We start from the raw sequence: 21,242 nt of genomic DNA on the forward strand, positions 1-21,242 counted from the left end.
GCACAGAAACATCTTTGGGGGCCACTGTCTTGCCCTTTACACCTATGGTCTAAGATCAGGGTTTCTCACCCTAAAAAAATCATTTCTCTGAACCTGTTACTTGCCTCAGTGCCACCCAGTCCTCCTGTTAGCTTCCACGCTAAACTCCGTAGAGGAGGGGTTATTCTCACCACTTCCAGTCCATCATCAGCTGTTTTTTTTTTCCCCCAAGATTTTATTTATTTGACAGAGAGAGAGAGAGCACAAGCAAGGGGAGCAGCAGGCAGAGGGAAAGGGAGAAGCAGGCTTCCCACTGGGTAGGTCCTGGATCCCAGGACCCCAGGATGATAACCTGAGCCAAAGGCAGATGCCTAACCGACTGAGCCACCCAGGCACCCCATTAGCTGCTCTTTTTTAAAAAATTGATATGTTGTTCAGTTATCATAATATTCACTCCTTCAAAGTATACAATTTAGGGCCCTGGGTGGCTCAGTTGGTTGAGCGTCCGACTCTTGATTTTGGCTCAGGTCATGATTTCAGGGTCCTGAGATTGAGCCCCACGTAGATCCTGACATTGGGCTCTGTGCTGGGTGTGGAGCCTGCTTAAGATTCTCTCTCTCGGGGCGCCTGGGTGGCACAGTCGTTAGGCGTCTGCCTTCGGCTCAGGGCGTGATCCCGGCGTTCTGGGATCGAGCCCCACATCAGGCTCCTCCGCTACGAGCCTGCTTCTTCCTCTCCCACTCCCCCTGCTTGTGTTCCCTCTCTCGCTGGCTGTCTCTCTATGTCAAATTAATAAATAAAATCCTAAAAAAAAAAAAAAAAGATTCTCTCTCTCCCTCTCTTTCCCCCTCTCCCCCCACCACTTGTGCTCATTCTCTAAAAAACAAACAAATAAAGTGTACAATTTAGCAGTTTTTAGTGTAATCACTAGGTATGCAACCAACGACACTATATAATTCCAGAACACTGTTATCACCCTAAAAAAGGAAGGCCGTACCAATTAGCAGTCACTCCCCATTCCCACCTTCCTTAGCCTCTGTCAACCAAGAAATTACTTTCTGTCTATATGAACTTACTGATTCTATCCTGGACATTTCATGGAAATGTAATCACAGGACATTTGACCTTTCGTGTCTGGCTTCTTTCACTCAGCATCAGGTTTTCAAGGTTCACTCACGCTTAAACACCTTGCAGCCTGGCTTCCATGGACCTGCCCCATGCTTCACTTGCTGAGCTCCCCCAGGCTTCCACTATGCAGTCCCCAAATTCCACAGCTTTTCTTGACCCTCAGTGAGTCACGGGTGGGATCTTCCTCCTCAGGACGTTTCATCCTTGGCTTCCATCATGATGCCCCTTCTCGGTTCTCCTTCTGCCTCTGTGCTCTTGCTTCTTCTCCTCTGGCCCTAGTCTCTCCTTGTTTTCTGAAAGGATCTGCGCCCCAATGTTCAGTCCTAGGCTCTCTGCTGTTTTCTGTATCCCAGGGGTTCTGGCAGCCCAAGGGCGGGCTTTCTGATGGGCCCTCCCTAAGACTGTAGATGGCACTTTATACACATCATAGCTTTCGTCAGCTTCGCAAACAGGTCTATGAATAGTAAAGTGTTAAAAGTCACAGCTCTGTAATCTTTCCGTCTTTGAGAGCTGAGTTAGCAGAGGCTCTTGGGTTGCAAGAGACAGAAGCCCCACTTAAGGTGAAGTGAACAAACAGGGAATGGAAGGAAACACAGAAGCTCTGAAGGTTTCGGGGGCTGGAATCAGGAACACATGGCTATCAGGATTCTCCCTCTCTCAATTTCTCAATTCTGCTGGCTTCTGCTTGGCTTATTCTCTCCAGCACATTAGCTTTCTTCACATGTCACAGAAGATGGCAGCCCTCAATCTCTTCCCACTTGGGACTCAAAGACAAAGCTCTTCTCCAGTTCCAAATTAAAAATCCCGAGGAAGGACTCTGAGCACCCTGTGTTGGGTTGTATGCTCACCATTGGCACAATCATGGAAGTGTGTGCTAGAATCAAGTAGACCCAGGCCTGTTGTTTACTCTTGTATGTTGTGGGCAGAATGCAGTGGTGGCGGTCCTGCCAGATGCCCGTGATGGGGAAGGAGGAGGAGCAGTTCTTCAAAGCGGCTTGTGTGTATATGCTGGACAGTGAAAAATGGGAGATGTCTCCTACAAGACATCCCCCACACCCACTGCTTCTACGACTCCACCATGTGGATAATTTCTACAGTACCCCACTTCCAGATGCCCATCGATGCCTAACAGGTTGGCCCACTGGCACCCCCGAACGAAGCCTCCCTTGTGTCGCAGTCTTTATCAGTGTCACCATTCCTTCTCTATCTGGATACTTGGCCCAGTCCCACCAATCTTAGCACTTCACTGTCTGCCAGCCATTGTTCCCATCCCTAGTGGCCTCGCTCTAGGTCAGACCCTCAGTGCCTCTGGCCTAAGCCCCCCCCCCCAGTCTCTCCGTGGCTCCCCCTGCCTCAAGGCAGAGTCAGTCACCGTCTGTGGAGCCTTCACTCTATGCCAGAGATGTGCTGAGTGTCAGGTGGGGTTTTTTTTTTTTTAATCCTCATAACAATTCCATGAGTGGAATAGTGGTACCACTAGGAAAATGAGGTTCGGTAAATGAAGGGCTTGCAAAGGGAGGCAGGGATTGTTGAAGGAAGATTTGAACTTGGGTCTCTAATTGTAAGGATAGCGTCAATTCTGGTTCCCTTCCACTGTCTTTTCAAGTCATTGCCAAATGAATTCATGGAAGACCGAATCATGCTGATTCTTTTGGCTCAAGAGCTGTTGTGAAACCTTCCCAGTTTACAAATAAGAGCCTTTAAGCAGCCCTGGGCCTTGCCCACAACTCACAAAAGGAAGTGCTGCTGAGCTCACTTGGATTTGGGGACTTCCCTGAGAGCTCGTGGGACTCCTTTCTCCCACTGGGGGCCTAGGGGTTGAGGGAGGGAAGAAAGCCTGTTTCCAAAAAGAGTTAAGCCAAAGAATCCAGTGTTAAGCACTTAACACTGGGCACTTGATAAGCAGCAAACATCTGACAAACTGGGGGTGGGAGTGGGGGTGGGGCTGCATTGCCCTGGCTACCCCTGGAGGGGGTGCAGGGTGGCCTCCTCTGGGCTGCTCCAGAGGCTCTGTCTTTGTCAACTTGTTTACATACTTGGCTTGTTTTCAGTCTCTCCCCACTCCCCCCCAAAACAAGCTCCAAGCGAGAACCTTGCCTCTTTTCCTCTGAACCAGGGCTAAACCCATGAGTAGGTGCTCAATAAATATTTGTTGTGGATGGATAGGTGGAAGGAGGAATTGAATGGAGGTATGAGAAAAAGAGTTTCTAGTTCAAGTCCTAGAATGAGATATTTCGAACTGTTTTTTACATCTGGTTATTTCCACTCAAGTGTGCCAGTCAGCAAACCAGCAATGATGGGGCCTCTAAACACTGATTTTATGGGCGCTATGATAAATGCTCTCCCTTCCCCCCTCCCACAGTTAAACCAGCTTAGAACTGGGTTGACCTTGAATGAGGTGGTGTTTCCAGCTGCAACCTCACAGCCACTGATCTGGAGTTGATTAAGTCAGCATTGTGAAAAGGAAAACTGTAAGAATGGGACAAAGAACCTGAATACTGAGAACTTCGCACCATCCATTCACCCCTTTTGCTCCACGCATCTAGTGTGTGGGTGCTTTTAAAAAAATAAACAATGAATTCACTGCTGTGGAGAGAGAAGAGGAAAGCTTTGTCTCAGCAGGAGGGCGGACTGGCTGCCCAGGGCCCTGAAAGGGCATTCCTGGCCCTTGTCAGTTCTAACTGGCCGGTCTGTCCATCCCCCAGAGTGGGCAGCCGATCAGGGCTCAGGCGGTTGGGGCTTTGTAAGTGGTTGTAAACTCTTCGGATCTGCCTTTGGTTTTGTTTTGTTTTGTTTTTGTAGCAGTTCCAGCCCTTGGCAAGGCCCCCGGAAAGAGCAGAAAACTTGGGTTCTCCTCTTGGCTTTGCTTGGCTGAGCTTGACTGGGCAAATGACCTCACTTTTGGGGCCTCAGATCACTCATCTGTAAAATGAGGGAGTTGGACAAGAACAGGCGCTTCCAAACGTCCTATTATTTATTATTATTATTTTTTTGCCCTGGAATTTGTTCTTTAAACAAAAACGAACTGGGCCACCTCTCTTCCTACAATATATTAAAACAAAGTTGGAAAAAAAAGATGGGGTAGGGAGCAGCATGGTCCTATACTCCTCATACCAATCTCCAGTCTGAGAGGGGGGCTCCTGTGGAACCCCCAGCTTCTGCAGCACACAGTTTGAAAACGACTTCAGGTTCCCATCCAGCTCTAACTGGAATTACCCCTCATCTGGAGGAGTTTAATGCTTGTACCACCTAAGAATTGTGTACGGCTACTAGTAATGGGAACCTGACAAACCAGGACTTAAGGAGATTAGGGGGCTGAGTATTTATTTACTTATTTGGTAACAAAGTCTATTGGGAGGCACTGTAGGGCTAATGAGGCAGTCCTAAGCATCATCTGGGAGAAGAGACCCAGGTTCCTTTTATCTTTCTGTTCTATCATTCTGAACTCATGGCTGCCATTCTCAAATTTGGCTCCTAGTCAAAACATGGCTGCTGAAGCACCAGACATCACATTCGTACTCTAAACAAGAAAAAGGAGAGGAGAAGGGCAGATAGGCACACACCAATTCTGTCTGCTCCCTTTAAAAACCTTTCCTGGGAGCACCAGCTGGGATTCCGGCAGATGTCTCCTTGGCAAGAACTGTGTCATGTGACTACCTCCAGCTTCAAGGGAAGCCAGAAAAAGTTATCATTATTATTTTTTAAATCGAGGTATACTGGCAGCCAGCATAAAACCAGGGCTCTGCTAATAATGATGATGAAGAGACTGGATACTGGGTAGGCCCCAGGAAATAGAGCCACCACAGCTCACATCTACTGAGCTCTTACCAAGTACCAGGCACCATGCTGAGAACTTTATAGGCTTTATCCTTCCGAATCTCATAACTGCCCAGGGAGGTCAACGCTCATCATCCCCATTTCATAGCTGAGGATGTGGAGGCTCAGAACATTAAGTGACTTGGCCAGGATCCCATAGCAAAGAGATGATTAAGCCAGGATATTAACCCAGGCACTCAGCTGCTCGAGTCCAAACCCTTCATCACCAGATTATACTGCTAGGGTGAAGACTGAGAATAAATTACACCCTAGGCCCGGGGCGCCTGGGTGGCACAGCGGTTAAGCGTCTGCCTTCGGCTCAGGGCGTGATCCCGGCGTTATGCGATCGAGTCCCACATCAGGCTCCTCTGCTATGAGCCTGCTTCTTCCTCTCCCACTCCCCCTGCTTGTGTTCCCTCTCTCGCTGGCTGTCTCTATCTCTGTCGAATAAATAAATAAAATCTTTAAAAAAAAAAAAAATTACACCCTAGGCCCTTCAATGCTGTTTCAGCATCTTTAAAAAAAGAAGCTGGGGGGCGGGCATTGGGGGGACGCAGAGCCCTCTACACAGAGTGCTAGGGCCCCACCTTTTCTGCTCTTTGCTGTGTCCCTGTTGTCTTCCTCCTGGTAATGAAGGCAGCCATGACACACTGAATTCGCTATGATGCATTTACCGGAAGGTAAGTATTTTAGATATGGTCTGGAGGGAGTTCAGGGGAAACATTTTCAGGGACTTGACTTGCAGGCATGATTTATGGAGCTGGGTTAAAAGAGCTAAATATATATGGGCTGGCACAGTATGAGAAATGAGAAGGGGAGGGAGAAAGGCGGCACAAAAGTAAAACACAGAGTCAGCCCTAGTGTTCCAGAAATTTAGGGGAGGGCTGTGGCAACGCAGGACAAAGGGGTCACAACTCAGATCCAGTTGAACACGGAAAAACAACAAGCCCTTGGCTCCCTCAACCAGATGTTTCTTCAGCTCTGCGATGGGAGGTGGCTGTGTCTCCTGCTTCCTGGGAGTCGAGGGGCACCGACAGACATAGAGCTGTTTGCTGCAGGATAATTGCAGACGTAGAACTCAGAAACGGTCTCCCAAGAGGAATGGGCAAGGTCTCTGAGTCCAGCTTTGAATTTACAGACCACCTTGGCAACATTTCCCTCTTTTGATCATGGCAACAATAGTATTCTCATTTTGCCGAAGAGAAACCTAAAGCAGAGCTGGTCCGAGTGCCAAGTTCAGGTGATCCCCACACATCCCGTCAGGGGCAGATCCAGGAATGGGGAGGGCGGCAAGAGCGGCATCTTGACTCCGTACAGCTGCTGGTCCACACTAGATGCACAATCCATGCCAACTCTCTGTGTCTAACAGAGCTTATACCCAAATCCATGCACATCCCCGGGTCAGTCAGCGTTTCTCTGCAGGGAAGTTCAACTTCTGTTTCTGTCCATTCATCAGGAGAAATACTTACTGAAGAGAAAGCAGAATACAGCCCTCTGAGACTAAGGAGCAATGCAGACTAATGTCTCACGAGCCAACCCTGAATGAGAGAGCCACTAACCTGGGATTTTGTTTAATAATGGACTTCTTTTTTGTTATGGGGGAGGCTTCCTGAGGTGTTGGAAACATTCTATACCTGGATCCATTTGTGAAATTCGTTGAGATTTATTATTTGCATACTTTTTATTTTTATTTTTTTTAAGATTTTATTTATTTGCCAGAGAGAGAGAGAGCACAAGCATGGGGAGCAGGCAGAGGGAGAGCAGGGAGCCCGATGCAGGACTCAATCCCAGGAGTCTGGGATCATGACCTGAACGGAAGGCAGATGCTTAACCAACTGAGCCACCCAGGAGCCCCTATTTGCATACTTTTTAAAAAAATGTTTATTTATTTATTTTAGAGAGAGAAGGAAAGACCGAGAGCAGGGGAAGGGGCAGAAGGAGAGGGACAGGCAAAAAATCTCAAGCAGACTCCATGATCAGTGCAGAGCCCAATGTGGGACTTGATCTCACAACCCTGAGATTATGACCTGAGCCGAAATCAAGAGTCAGATGCTTAACCAACTGAACCACCCAGGTGCTTCTTATTTGCATATTTTTTATTGAAGTATACTAAATATATAGAAAGGTTCTTTAAAAAAAGAAAAAAAAAAGCATCTTCAATAATTTAAAGGTCCTAAGTTGGCATTCTGGTTAAGACTATGATGAGGCAGGGACCACTAGGTATCTCCTAATTTCACTCTGTTTCCTTTTTAGAAGGAGACTTTTGATTTTTAATTGAGCACAGGGCCAGCTAGAATAAAAACGACAGCTTCCAGGTTCTTTTGTAACTGAGTGTGGCCTTGTTGACTAAGCCTGGCTAGTGGGATGTAAAGGAATGATAGCACGCAACTTTCAAGAAGGTGCTTAGGGGCGCCTGGGTGGCACAGCGGTTAAGCGTCTGCCTCCGGCTCAGGGCGTGATCCCGACGTTATGGGATCGAGCCCCACATCAGGCTCCTCCGCTATAAGCCTGCTTCTTCCTCTCCCACTGCCCCCTGCTTGTGTTCCCTCTCTCACTGGGTGTCTCTATCTCTGTCAAATAAATAAATAAAATCTTAAAAAAAAAAAAAGGTGCTTAAGGCAGGTGACATGCCCTTCTTTCCTTCTCTTCTCCTTCCTGCTGGCTCAGAGGTAGAGAAGATGGCTGGAGCTTGGCAGCTATCTTAGTCTGGGAGGAAAAACCCATGCGGCAAGCAGTGTCCCTTCGGATGTCTGCTCCTTGAACATCACGGAGCTCCCCCAGCAGCCCTGAGCTATTTTCCTCCAGATCTCTTTTTACAAAGGTGAATACACTTCTCCCTCATGTGAGCAACTAAGTTTTGTGGTTTCTGTTATTTACAGCCAGACTTAATCTCAATGGATGTGTATGGTGGGCACCAAATTCAGGCTGCTTTGAGGCGGGGGCGGAGAGAGTGTGATGAGCTTCAACATTATTAGTTAAACCTTTGTTTCTCAAGCTGGGCGGTGGGCACATGGGTGTTGATTAGGATATCTTATAACTTGGGGGGTTATTGGAGTATCACAAATGAAATATTTTAAAAGGCACTGGAAGAAATGGTGTCAAAGCAAGACCATGAGACACGTAGAAAAGAGAATCAACTGGTGGCACCTGCTGGCGTCATCCAGGTGCTATGTCTGGATTAGCTTTGGTGTTAGGGTCTGAGTACAGCCTCTGAATAACCCTCATGGACAGAATAAACAAGACTTGAAGGGGCAAAGGTAAGTTCAGCCTGTGGGTACAAACCCAGTGTCTAGAAGCAAGAAGGGAAGGAGGAGAAGAAGAAGAAGGCTGGGCACCACTCACTCCCCCAATCTGCCAAGACCCCATCTGAGTTAGGTCAACAGGAAGCTCTCATTGCCAACAAGGCATGGAAGGGTCTCTTGACCCCACCTACCTTCATTTTAGGGAAGAAAAGAAGTATTTCACAGAACACATTTTCTTTTTCTTTTTTCTCTTTCTTTTTTTTTCCAAGTAAGCTCTATGCCCAACATGGGGCTCAAACTCACAATCCTGAGATCAAGAGTCCCATGCTCTACCGACTGAGCCAGCCAGGCACCCCCACAGAACACATTTTCATTGCAACAAATTCCACCAGAAGTGATTAAAGGACAACATGAACATACTCGCCTCCTCAGATTGCGTCCTACCCCTCAGAGCTAGCCGTGCTGAACAGCAGAGTGAACATGTGGTAGTTGGCAAGGCCAAAGTAGAGGCTGGAACCCCAGGGAGACCAGGCCAGTAGCTCCAGCACCCGGGGGGGCCTCTGCTTGGATACTTCTCACAGATACTGTAGGCTATGGGGGCTAGGGAAAGGGCTCTGCTCTTGAGGGGGTAGGCCTAGGAATTCCTTGAACGGGTAACTCTGGTGCATGCATGGAATCAGGATGTTCCAGAAGAGGCAGACCTACTTCTTGCCTTGACTGGTCCTCAGCCTATCAGCCACACCTCACCAGGACAGGCCCCAGAGCCCAGGAAGCTGCTTTCTCCCACATTTGTGATTCTCTTTGAAAAAATGGCAACAACTCCAAGCATTCCTGAGTACCATGGTGATAGACATCACAGAAACACATGGATAGACAAGCATCTTTGTGGGATATCTTGAGCCTGATGAATCATGTGTCAGGAAACAGGCACCCTAGACCTTTGAGCATTCAAGTTTGCAGTGGCAGGAAGAGCTTGTGGTGACATGTATTTCTGTGCTGTGCCCAGGTAGCTGTACAATGGAACATCCCTCATCTCTGTTTTGTTAGAGGATATAGAAAGTTATGTTCATTCCATTCCCTGGAAGAGGAATAGGGACCACGTTGCTCGAGATAGGAATTGAGAGAGCCTGGCAAAGGTTTTCTCTTGACTTTTACAATTATAAACATAGGGATTTAGTTTTACTACTGAGTTATCTTTACTGAGAAGTTGGGAATGTTCTAGGAATTCAGACTCCCCATGTTTGACTCGATACTGAGTAGTAACACTTATAGGCACCAATATTGTGGTTAAATGGTTTTTTGCATATAGTATCTCATTAAATCCAGATGTCAAATTCAAAAAAAATAATAGGTAAAATTATCCCCAAATTACAGATGAACAAACTGAGGCTGAGGAGGCTTACATAATCATCAGAAGTCACATTGTCAATTAATGATGGAGCACATTTATCTGAACTCAGACAGGTTGACTTCAGTGCCAGACCCCACAGGCTTAATCAATGGGGTGTTCTGTTCTCTCTGGAGTCCTAAGGAAGCCAAATTCAGTGTAGGTGCTGTGGAAGGGCCATGTGTACATTCATAGCTGAAAGATCAGGAAGGCATCATTATAAGGGCGATTGGAACCAAGAATATCTTGGTCTCTTTGTGTCATCTAAAGAATATCTTGTCAGGGCGCCTGGATGGCTCAGCTGGTTGAGCGTCTACTCTTGGTTTCAGCTCGGGTCATGATCTCAAGGTTGTGGGATTGAGCCCTGCGTCGAGATCCGTGCTCAGTGCAGAGTCCGCTTAAGATTCTCTCTCTTTCCCTTTCCCTCCCCCTCTGCCCCTTTCCCCACTCACACATGCATGCACTCTCTCTCTCTCAAATAAATAAAATCTTTAAAAAAGAAAAAGAAAATCTCATCTTTTTGTGTCATCTAAAATGCTGTTTGCTAGTAAAACAACAAAACAACCAAAAAACCAACAACAAAATGATCTAACCAGTGATTTAACTGATAAGGAACATTCATCATCTCATATAGCCAGAAGTCCAGAGATGGAGCAGCTCCAGGGTTGGTAAACTTAGCAGTTTAATATCAAATGCAATGCTTCAGTGGCAAATGCAAGACCCAGGTTCTCGCCATATTTTTGCTCTGCCATCCTTAGCATACAGTAGCCCTACTTTGTCCATGGGGGATAATTCCAAGACCCCCAGTGGATCCCTGAAACTACAGACGGTACTGAACACTATACATACTATGTTTTTCTCTATACTTACTATAAAGTTCACAAACTCGGCACAGTAAGAGAATAACATAACTAGTAATAAAATAGAATTATAGCAATATACTATAATAAAAGTTATGTAAGTGTAGTGTGTCTCTCTCAAAGTATTCTTATTGTACTACTTACCTTCTTGAGATGCTGTGAAACGATAAAATGCCTATGTGATGAGATGAAGTGACGTGAGTGGTGTAGACATTGGAATGGCGTTAGGCTACTATTGACCGGCTGACGATATGTCAGAAGGAGGACCATCTGGCTCCAGACCACGGTTAACTGTGGGTAACTGAAGACACAAAAAGGAAAACTCCAGATAAGGGGGAACTATAGTATTGACCTTTGCAAGCTTGTCCCTCGCAGTCACAAGATGCCTGCCATCAATCTTGCACGACAATGTCCATAGGCCACAAAGGTCAGAAGAAGACATCCTCACATCTCTTTTGAAGAACATGGAGCAGACTTCCTTCTACGTCTCCTTTTGTGCCATAACCGTGCTGTGTGTGCATTAAGTCAATCACCAGCAGGGAGAACGGAATTACTACCATGGTTCATTTGGTGCTTAACAAAGGCTGCACATTAGAATCACCTGAGGTGTTAAAAAAAAAAAAAAAGTCCCTACATCCGGGTCCCAGTTCTAGAGACTCTGTTTGAACTGATCTCAGATCCATTCGGGGGCATCTTTGAAATCTCCCCAGGCTCTCTACTGTGCAGCCAGGGTTGAAAACCCTTCATTTAGACCAATCAGGATTCCTCCTTGGGGCTGGGGCTACAGTGGAGAGGGGGTGGCCTGCCAGGAGACACATGGTTGCCTGATTCCTGAACAGAGCTGGGCTTCTGGTTAGCAAGAAAGAAGGCGGAGTGGGGGGCCAGGGATGGGAATGGCTCTTGAGTAGGTGGCCAACATCTGCCCGCCCCCTTCTTGGAGGCCAGGATTCCAGCTGAGTTACGACACACTTAGATTTCTTCTTTCCTGGCCATCAGATGCTTTCACTGACGCCCTCGGGTTTCTCAAAGCATGGTCTGTGACTGCCAGGACACCTTCAAATGTAGGTTCCTGGGCTCCACTCCAGACTGGTGGCACTAGACTATCCAAAGGTGGGACTTGGGGCCTGGCATTGCAACAGACGTCCCAAGCGATCTCCTTCGCATGTTCCCACGTAAGAACAATTGAATTCGATGCAGCAGAAACAAAGTATGAGGGGTCAAGGTTTTCCCATTCTCCAGGAAACAGCAGCTTGAATAGTAGTTTTCTTATTATTTTCTTGTGGGTCCCAGTGATTTGGGAAGATGAAAAATGTTTGCCTGAAAGTTGGCTCATGGAACCAAAAAGAGTCCTCTCTGAAGCTGAATGTGGGGATGGCTGCCGAGCCGCGGGGAGGCGTCCTCAGCGACAGGCGCATCCTCCAGCCAGGGAGGCCTATGTGTGCCACGGAGAGAGGCAGCCTGGCATGCCCCCTGAGGAGGCTACACGCTGCGGTCTGGGGTTGCTGTTGGCAGTTTGGTACTGGCTCTGTGTGTGTATGTCTGTATGCAGGGGCTGGTCCTTCAAGGTCCTCATGAAATAATATTCATTGAGCCCTACTCCTTGATGAGCACATTCTTATCCTCAAACAGGTAAAAGGGAGACAGGTGGCTGAACACAATGACTCTCCAGGGCTGGCCTGTCCCAGCTGTGGTCCTCAAGTTTCAAGGCCTCCAGCCTCCCCTGGTCCCCGCTGCACGTGGGATGAATCTCACCATGCCACGCCCCCGTGTCCTGGGCTCCCCCACCACCCAGACCAGCCAGAGGTCCTTCAGTATCTGCCCCCTTCTGCCTCTCCAGCCAGTTGCCCCTCTGCCTGCTGCTTGGCTTCCACACACTGAACACCTGGGAAGTCTCCCGTCTGCTCTACGGCCCTGAATCCCCCGGGTTCCCTGAATGCCTTCACATCCTGGTTTTCACTCCCCCCTCCCTGCCTGGCAAGCTCTGATCTCATTCTCTAACTCATACAATGAGGAGCCGGTTCAGGAAGCCAGTCCTGATCTCGCTACCCCCTCCCGCCAACGCAGAACGCCCACTCCGCCGTTGGTGCCCCAGTGACACTTCGGAAGACTTCCCGGAAGTACTTGCAGCCCCGTATTGTGTGGAGAGGAGCACGTGTCTCTCCCGGCGGAGCCCCTGGGGCTTGGCTCTGCTCTGTGATCCTGAGCCTTCCGAGCAGCAGGAGCCCATCAGGCGCTTGTGGATGGAATGAATGACACCATGCGTTGCGGAGAGTCTCTCCACCTTCCTGGCAGCCAAAGCCCAGGGGAAATGAGTCTTGCCCCATCACCACTATCCTTGGCTTCTAACAAGCACAAAAAGCTAACCTCTTTTGGGCCGAGCCTTCTAAGAAGCTGGAGAGGCTTGCAGAGCAGGAGCTTGGTCTGCTGGGAAGGCTGAGGGCAGGCAGCCTCTTCCTTGAGGGCCTGGAAAGCAGCGTGGAGGTGAGAAGGCAGGAAGGCAGGCAGGAGGAAAGGGGGAGAGCAGGTGGAGAGGGCTTTCCAGAAGCCAGGTGCTTCGTAATGCAGCATCTTCTCTTTCTTCCCCACGAAAGCACCTCAACGTGGGTGTCACTATTCTCCCAGAGGCCACCAGAGTGTGGTCAAGTGCGAACTTGCTCAAGATTTCATAGCAGGAACAGGAAGCCCATCTGTTTGCTTTTAAATACATAGCAGATTGTGCTGCTGCAAAAAGCTATAAACAGAAACACTAGGTTAAATGTTCGTGCTAGATAATTCTAGAAAAGGTGTACCCTTGGACAGGAGTGATTTTGAAATCAGACGACCTGTTCCTTCTTAGCTGAGTGACCTTGGGTAAATGACTTCACCCCACTGGACCTCAATTTCCTCATCTGTAAAATGAAAATAACAATGCGTGTCCTGTATAACTACTCAAGGATTAAATGTACATGAAGTACTCAGCTAAGCACACAGCGGATGAGCCATATTATTAGTGCTGTCGCTGCGGCTACAAACACACGTTTTTGTCTCCTCCAGGAATCCAGCTGAGGGCTAGGCCCGAAGAGGGCAGGAATGGTAGCTCCCCCTCATCTCTGCATCTCTGGGGCCCAGACATCGTGTGGCACGAAGCTGGCACTTGGTAAAGTTCTGAGGGTTGAATTTGGAGACTCGTTATTCTGCACTGTTCCATGGCACTTTGCCCTTCTTTGAATCCTCTGAATGTATTCTTCCCTTTGAGTCTTGCCAGATGCCCAGGGGGCAGGGCAGGTGATACTATCATTCCCATTTTATAGCTGCACAAAATTGAGGCTTCCAGAGATGATGCTACCTGCCCCAGTCACACGGCTGAGCTGAGCTGAGCTGAGGTCAGGCTCTGCAGACTGTGGGTTTCGTGGCCACTGTTGGTGAAAACCATCCACAGGGAACAGGTGTTGCAACCAGATGAGCTGGAAATCCCCGGGGAGACACCCCCTTCCTCAATCCTGGGGCTTCAGAGAAGGCTGAAGCCCAGGTCATCTGCTCACACTGATCCTGGCCCCTCTTCCTGCTCAGGCTCAGCCCTGCCCTCTGTCCGAGGTGGACCCCAGCTGGACCATCGTGGCCCACCAGACAGGACCTGGCGAGCTCTGTGGGTTTCCGCACACTTCAGACAGGGACTGCCCGGGGTGCTCAGAGGAGGGGGAAGTGAGAGGCCTTGCCCAGCTGCAAAGACACCCGAGGTCCGCATCCTGGCCTTGCCGACAGCCTCACTGACAGGTTTATGACCAGCTTTTATGACTTCCAAGCTTAGTCACTGCTTAAGTCAGCCTGCTCAGAAACAAACACTTCACAAAGCTGTGACCCAGATGGTTCGGCAGGGAAAGGCATGCCCCACCCCTGGTGGGACTGGCCTCCGGAGCCAAGTCTAGGTACATGGGAGGTAAGGAGCCTGGGGTCGTGGTGCGTTTCAGTGACCCACACGGTTGTCCTTTATTTTCCTCAAGTGTCCATGACTGAGTTTTCTGGAGATAGGAAGCAGATGCCTGCTGCCACCCGAGACAGCCTGACACATGTCAAGGGCATCGGATCCTATCCCCAGGCCTTCCTCGAGAGCTGAGCCTGGAGGGGTGAAGGGGGCAGGGTCAGTACCTCCTCTGGCAGGCAAATCAACCCCCCTCCTGGCTTTCAGTTTACACGCTGAAGATGGAAGCCCTAACCTTGACCCAAAGCAAACCCCGGGTTCCTGTTCCTCATGTTTCTCCAAACCCATCACCAACCCAGCGTGGCCTCTGTTAACACCAGAAGCCTCTCCAGAATCTCTCTAGCCTCCACCCAGGTCTGCAGGCCTTCACCCGCCTGGAACCAGTGCAGACCCAGGTGGATGGGAGCACACCTGGGCCCAGCTTGCATGGCTGAACCCAGGGTGGGGTGGGGTGGGGGGCATGAGGAGCCCTCACCTGGGAGCCAGCCTCCCTGCTGTAAGGACACAGGCCTCTGCGGGCGGCCCTCCCTCCAGCTCAGTGAGGGCCGCCTCCCCAGGCCGGAGAAGAGGTGAGGTGCCAAGTTAACTGGAAACTGGCTCAGACCCAGAGTTTGTGGCTCAGAGCTTTGGATGGGACGAAAGAATTTGGAGGAGTCCGCTGAACTTGAGTTGGCTTGCTTGTCCATTTTCTTGGCCTCGTGGCTTTAGGGCACTTGGGTCAGGGCATCTGCTCTCATTCTCTGGCCACTCATTTAACTCTTATCCCCCTGGATCAAGACACTGTCTCCACATGTCTGATCAGAACTGCAAGGGCCTCCTCACTGACATCCCGCATGGCTGACAGCTCCATTCCAGCTCCTATAATGATCACAGCTATCATTTTTATTCTTTTCCTCCCTGGGATTTTTATCTTAAATATGACCCGTTTCCTTCACTTCTCTTTCTTTCTTTCCCACACATACACTGGAGTCTTATTCTAAAAATTGCTCTTGGGTGCCTGGGTGGCTCAGTCGGTTAAGCATCCCACTCTTGGTTTTGGCTCAGGACATGATCTCAGGGTTGTGAGATCGAGCCCCGTGTTGGGCTCTACGCTGGGTGTGGAGCCTGCCTAAGATTCTCTCTCTCCCTCTCCCTCTGCCCCTTTACCTCCCTGCTCACGTGCATGCTCTCTTTAAGAAAAATAAATTATAATAAAAGATAAAAGTAAAAGATAAAAGTAAAAGTAAAAGTAAAAAAGTAAAAGTAAAAGTAAAAATTGCTCTTGATCTCTAGCTAATTATCATACGTAATGCTGTTAAATGAGGAGAAATTCACACACGTGAAATGCGGAGCAGCGTCACGAAGTTTACCCAACGACCCGGATAAGCTTGTGCACCGGGCCGTTCCAGGCTCTGCCGGCCAACTGGCGGTTCCATCCCATCCGAACCTATGCCACCACAGGAGTGCACCCCTGCAGGGTTCTATGGAGCAGCACCAATACCTAAGTTTTGGACTTAAGCCTCAGAAAGCCCAAGATTTAAATCCCAACTCTGCCACTTGCTGATTTTATGACACAGGCCAACAAGAAGCCTCAATGCTAGTTTCTTCATTTGTAAAATGGTGGAGAATCATACTTATTTCATAGAGTTGCTGTGAGACTGGAATGCTGTATCAGCTAGCTACTGCTGTGTAACAATCAACCACCATATCTCAGTGATATACATAATAAAATACCTATTTCTCATGTTTCCGAGAGCTGGCCAGGCCCGTTGTTGTAGCTGGGTGCCCTGGGCAGCTGGGCTTTGCGTGGCAGGTCCGGCTGACTCAAGTCTACTCCGTGAATCTTGCTGTGGGCCCAGCCGAAGCACCAGCAGCTGCCTGGGGGCGGGGAGGTGGGACATCTCTTCTCGTAACAATGGCGGAGACACAAGACCAGGCAGCTCAAGTACCTTTCAGGCCCCTGCCTGCATCTCATCTACTACCATCCCTTGACTAAGGTAAGTCCCGGGCTGAGCCCAGAGACAGGAGTGGGAAGCAGTCTGCCCACAATCAGTCCACAGCAAGAGCATGGGAGCAGGGAGGAGAAGAACAGGGCTGGTCATTCGATCAGCCACAGATGACAGTGCTCCTTCAAAGCAGCTATTCAGCTCCTGACATGTGGTAGGTGCTTAGTAAATGGCAACTATGATCATTGCATGACTCCTTACAGTTTGCTTAAAGCAACATGTCTCAGTCTCATCCTTGGCTAGTAGCAAAGTCAGGAATGGAATCTGGGCCTTGAAGCATCTTGCTACCATTCAGCATTTTCTAGATGGTTCCATCACCAGCCTCCCATGTTTGACCTATCCCAATCCCTTGCACTGAAGGAGGAAGGGAGTATAAGACATAGGAATGCAGAAGTGATAACCTCGGGCCCCAGCAGCCCCAGATACGTCCAAGACATATAAACTGAAATCAGAGGGGCAATTTGTTGGTCCCTCTGGTCGCATTTGCTTAGTGATAGGGAACTGGTGGGGAGAACAAGGCTTTAGGCTAGAATCCTGGTTCTGCTACTGGCTGGGTGACTGTAGACTCCCCCCAGAAGGCAGCTTTCCCTGGGTGGTCTGTCTATATTGGGTCTCCCCTGTCATTTTCTCTCCTGGCCCTTCCTTGATTATATTTTGTAGGGCTGTGCAATCATATATGTATTTATGGGCTCATTTCCTTAGTGTCCACCAGACTGTAAACTCCATGAAGGCTGTTGGGGTCAGTTACTACCTAGTACTTGGCACAGTACTTGGTATGTTTTCCTGTGGGATAAATGAATAAATAAATTCAAACTCTTTGATCTTTACTATCCTCTTGTGAAATATGAGCTAATGACACATTCTTTGAAGAGTTTTTTTAAGAACTGTAGAGGAAATCCCTTCCGTGGGACCTAGTATGGTATGGGTGCATGGCACATGGTATATATGTACCAACCCTCCATCCTTAATTCTTGCCGGGTGGTTACGTGCACAGAGTCTAGAAGATTTTCCAAGCAGACCTGTACTTGTAGCATCTCTTTCCAGTTGGTTCCTCATCTCCACAGTGGACATTGGGGGGCCTTTGTTCTAGATTCCTGGGCCACTCCACTCAGCGGCCTCCTGTCTGGCCATTAGGGAAACCCCTCCTATTTGGTCCCTTTCTATTACCACCCCCTTTGTTATGCCCCCTAGGTCCCTTGACTTAGGGTTGTGATTTGGTGACGACATGCTGGGGAAGTCTCACTGTGATTAAAATATTGAAATCCTCTCATACAAGATGGCAAAACGTAGTAGCTGATGAGACTCTATGCCAACAAATGACATTGGCCCTGGCAGCCCGGAAGAGATTACCAGGATGGAGGGAGATGCTGGAGAGGGTGCTGACAGCCTTCGGAGGCAACGAGGAAACAGGGGCAGCAAGGGTGCGTGCTATGCCTCCCACCACTTCAGAGCAGCCAGTGTTGGTAAGCACCACGAAGTGCCACGAAGCCAGGGGCAGGGCCAGTAGCCACGTGGCAGATGCTGTCATCTGCATCCAGACCACGTGGTAGGTGTGTGTGTTCCCGGCCATGACATGTGGGCAGGACGCCATGCAGCCCTGTCTGTGACAGAACCCCAGGTGCCAGGGACCTAGTGAGCATCACTCTAATGGTGGTGCCCTTGGAAGAGGTTGAGGCAGACCCTGTAGGCAACCGTGGCTCCGACATGGGCCTTCTAGCTGGTGGCAGCCAGAACAAAGAAAAAAATCACCCCACGAGCAAGCTGGAATTCTTAGAAGGCTTGTATGAATGATTTGCAATACCACGTTTGTCCCCAAAGGGAGGTTTCAATATAGTTTTGTTTAGAGAATAGAAGGTAATTGAATTTACATATTAATTTGTTGATTAATTACTGACTGGGTTGTACATATTTTGTACTTCCCCTCACTCTGGACCCTCCCCAGGCTCCTCTTCACGTCTGTGGTCACTCAGTGCCACTTGGCTTTGCACGTGCTCTGGCCTCAGGCTGGCTCAACTGCAAGACAATTAGGCCTTTTCCTGGGTCAAAGGTGACTTTTCTTGCTTAGCACATCTGTGTTTTTATGTCATGTATCATCTCTTTTTTATCTTGAGCCCTATGATGGTTAATTTTATGTGTCAACCTGACTGGGCTCAGATATTTGGTCAAACATTATTCTGGGTGTATCTGTAAGTATGGTTTTGGATGAGATTAACATTTGAATCTACGGACCGAGTAAAGCAGACTGCCCTCTCGCAGGTGGGTGGGCCTCATCCAATCAGTTGAAGGCCCGAATAGAACAAAATGCTCACCCTCCTGCAAGAAAGAGAAAATCCCTCCTGCCTTTTCCTGACCCAAAATGAAACATCAGCTCTTCTGGGGTCTTCAGCCTGCTGGCTTTTGGCCTGGAACTTACACCATCAGCTCTCCTGGTTCTCAGATCTTCAGGATTTAATATATATCTGTTATTATATATATATTTATATGTAATATATATATACTTATGTTTATATTTATATATATATATCTCCTGTTGGTTCTGTTTTTCCAGAGAACCCTAACAAAACCCCAATTCCTCAGACTCCCTTTTGCTTGTCTACTTTGGGCATATGCTGGTGCCCAGCAAGGGCCCTGAGGACAAAAACCTCCCTCTTTAGGAATCTATAGCCGTTGGTGTTATACCTCTTATTTCTGCTGCGTCCTTCCTCTCTGGCTGCCTTCCCGTCATGTCGCTGAGTCCTGCTCCTAGGTGGGCAGAATGATCTGCAAAATATGCTAAACTGGCCCAGAGAGGTCATTCCCTAAAAGCGCTACCTGAGTCACAGGGAGACCTCCACGGGGGCCAGGCTTAGTGGGTGGCGGCTTATGTCACTTTTCCCAAAGACCAGAGGCTGCATGTCAGGGCCACTAATCCGCCTCCGAACGGCTCCTGGCTCAACCCACATGCAATTAAATCCAGAATTAAAATTCAAAACTTGGTCTGGACTTGAAGGGCAGACTTCGCTGTTTTCCTCAGGGAAAAAGCTGGCTTGAGAAGCATCGCTGTGGCAGTTTGGGGCGGAGGGGCCGCTGGGCTGAGGGACTGTCTGCTCTGTGTTGAAAGAAGACAGAGTCCCTGTCACCACAGTGTTTACAGATGCAACAGGGGAGCGTGGAGTGGGGCACAGGAGGCTAACGGATCCTTAGACAAGAAACAGCTTCCCGCCCACCTGTCCGTCTCCCTGCAGGCAGGGGCGTCCATACTCCTTAGCCTAGCTTGGGTGGCTGTCTGGTTTTCTCCTCATTTTCTAGAAATCCTCTTCCAGAGGCTGTCTGTGGCCATAGCAAGAAGAAGGTGGGAGCTGGAGGGGTCCAGGCTGGTGGGCTGGTCTGCTCCTTCTTATGCCTCCGGAAGTCTGCTATTCACTCCACTCAGCTGCACCCAGCCATGGTTCTCTGTTTGTTCCCTGGGTGTCCCATGTATAACTCAAACCTGGGGGACCCCATGTGGGGACCCCACTTATGGGAGGAGGGCGCATCGTGGAGTGGTTAATTCTGGAGGGACCGTCTGGATTCAAATCCCAGCTCTACCCCTCAGTAGCTGTATGACCCCATGTCAGTTCACGCCTATGTGCCTCACTTACTTCATCTGTAGAATGGGAAGGACAATGGTCCCTCCCTCCGGGGTTATTCTAATTAACGTGATTAACAGATTAAATGTGTTAAGACTAGAGAGCGCAGGGTCAGGATTATCCTAGGTACTCAGTCATTAATCACAGTTAATTACAGGAGGGCCACCATGACCTTCTTCACCTGTTAAATGAAATACTTGCAAAGTGTTTCCTGGTACCTGATTCCAAGCAGGTTCCTGAATGCTCATTCCTTCCTTTTCTTTTTGGTGAATGCCCTTTACTCTCACTGTTGTCTAGAGACTCAGCATTAATCAATAAAGCCATAGAGATGTAATCAGGAGTGGAGAGACTCTGATCTAAAATGTTGCCTTGTCTTGAGAGGTCTGGCAGCTGGGACAGATACTCCTTGATCCCAGGGTCGGGAGTGGTGATTGCTGCCCAGAGGTCTGTTCTTCTAATGGTGTAGGCCCTGTAAGCCTTACAAAGCTAGGCTTTCTTCATGTCATGGCCCCCACAGCTGCAGGACTCAGGAAAGCCCCAGCCTCAGAAACACCACCAGTCTGAGCACTCTTGTTCTTTGATTCGGAGATAATTTTTGTCTTTTTCTTTGGGTGCCTGTGATAGTTAATTTTATGTATCAAATAGACTGTGCCACAGGGTGCCCAGATATTTGGTCAAACATCATTCTGGGTGTTTCTGTGAAGATGTATTTGGATGAGATTAACATACTTAAATCAGTAGCCGAGGTAAAACAAAGACTGTCCTCTACCATGTGGGTGAGCCTTACCCAATCAGTTGAAGGCCTGAATAGAACAAAAAGGTTGACCCTCCCCTGAGTTAAGAGAGAATTCCTCCTGCCTGACTGCCATCAAACTGGGACAGCAATATTTTCCTGTCTTCCAACTCAAACTGAAACACTGGCTCTTCCTGGGTCTTGAGTCTGCCAGCCTTTGGACTAAAACTTATACCGTTGGTTCTCTTGCGCCTCAGGCCTTCCAACTTGGACTGGAACTCCACCTTTGGGTTTCGTGGTCTCCAGCTTGCCCACTCAACCTGCAGACCTTGGGACGTGGCAGCCTCCATCATCATGTGAGCCAACTCCTTGTAATAATGGATCTCTCTCTCTAGGTACTTTCTATTGGTTCTGTTTCCAGAGAACCCTCAGCCTGCCCTACACTACAGGGCAGGGCCCCTCCTCTCATGCTCCACAGCCCTTCCACCACCTCCCCCAGGTGGCCCAGGAGCCCCCTGCTTGAGAGGCTCCTCCAGGATCCTAGCA

General features: G+C 48.9%; 1 long non-coding RNA gene across 1 annotated transcript in view; it reads right to left on the minus strand.

Moving 5' to 3' along the window:
- Window positions 1-5,571: 5,571 nt before the first annotated feature.
- The window catches only part of LOC117802599, a 29,565-nt gene continuing 13,894 nt past the window's right edge, over window positions 5,572-21,242 (minus strand). The window contains exon 3 of the long non-coding RNA XR_004625957.1: window positions 5,572-6,391. This is a non-coding gene — a long non-coding RNA (uncharacterized LOC117802599). The remainder of the gene's footprint in view (window positions 6,392-21,242) is intronic.

This window comes from Ailuropoda melanoleuca, chromosome 6, assembly GCF_002007445.2.
Source record: "Ailuropoda melanoleuca isolate Jingjing chromosome 6, ASM200744v2, whole genome shotgun sequence".
Taxonomy (NCBI): Eukaryota; Metazoa; Chordata; class Mammalia; order Carnivora; family Ursidae; genus Ailuropoda; species Ailuropoda melanoleuca.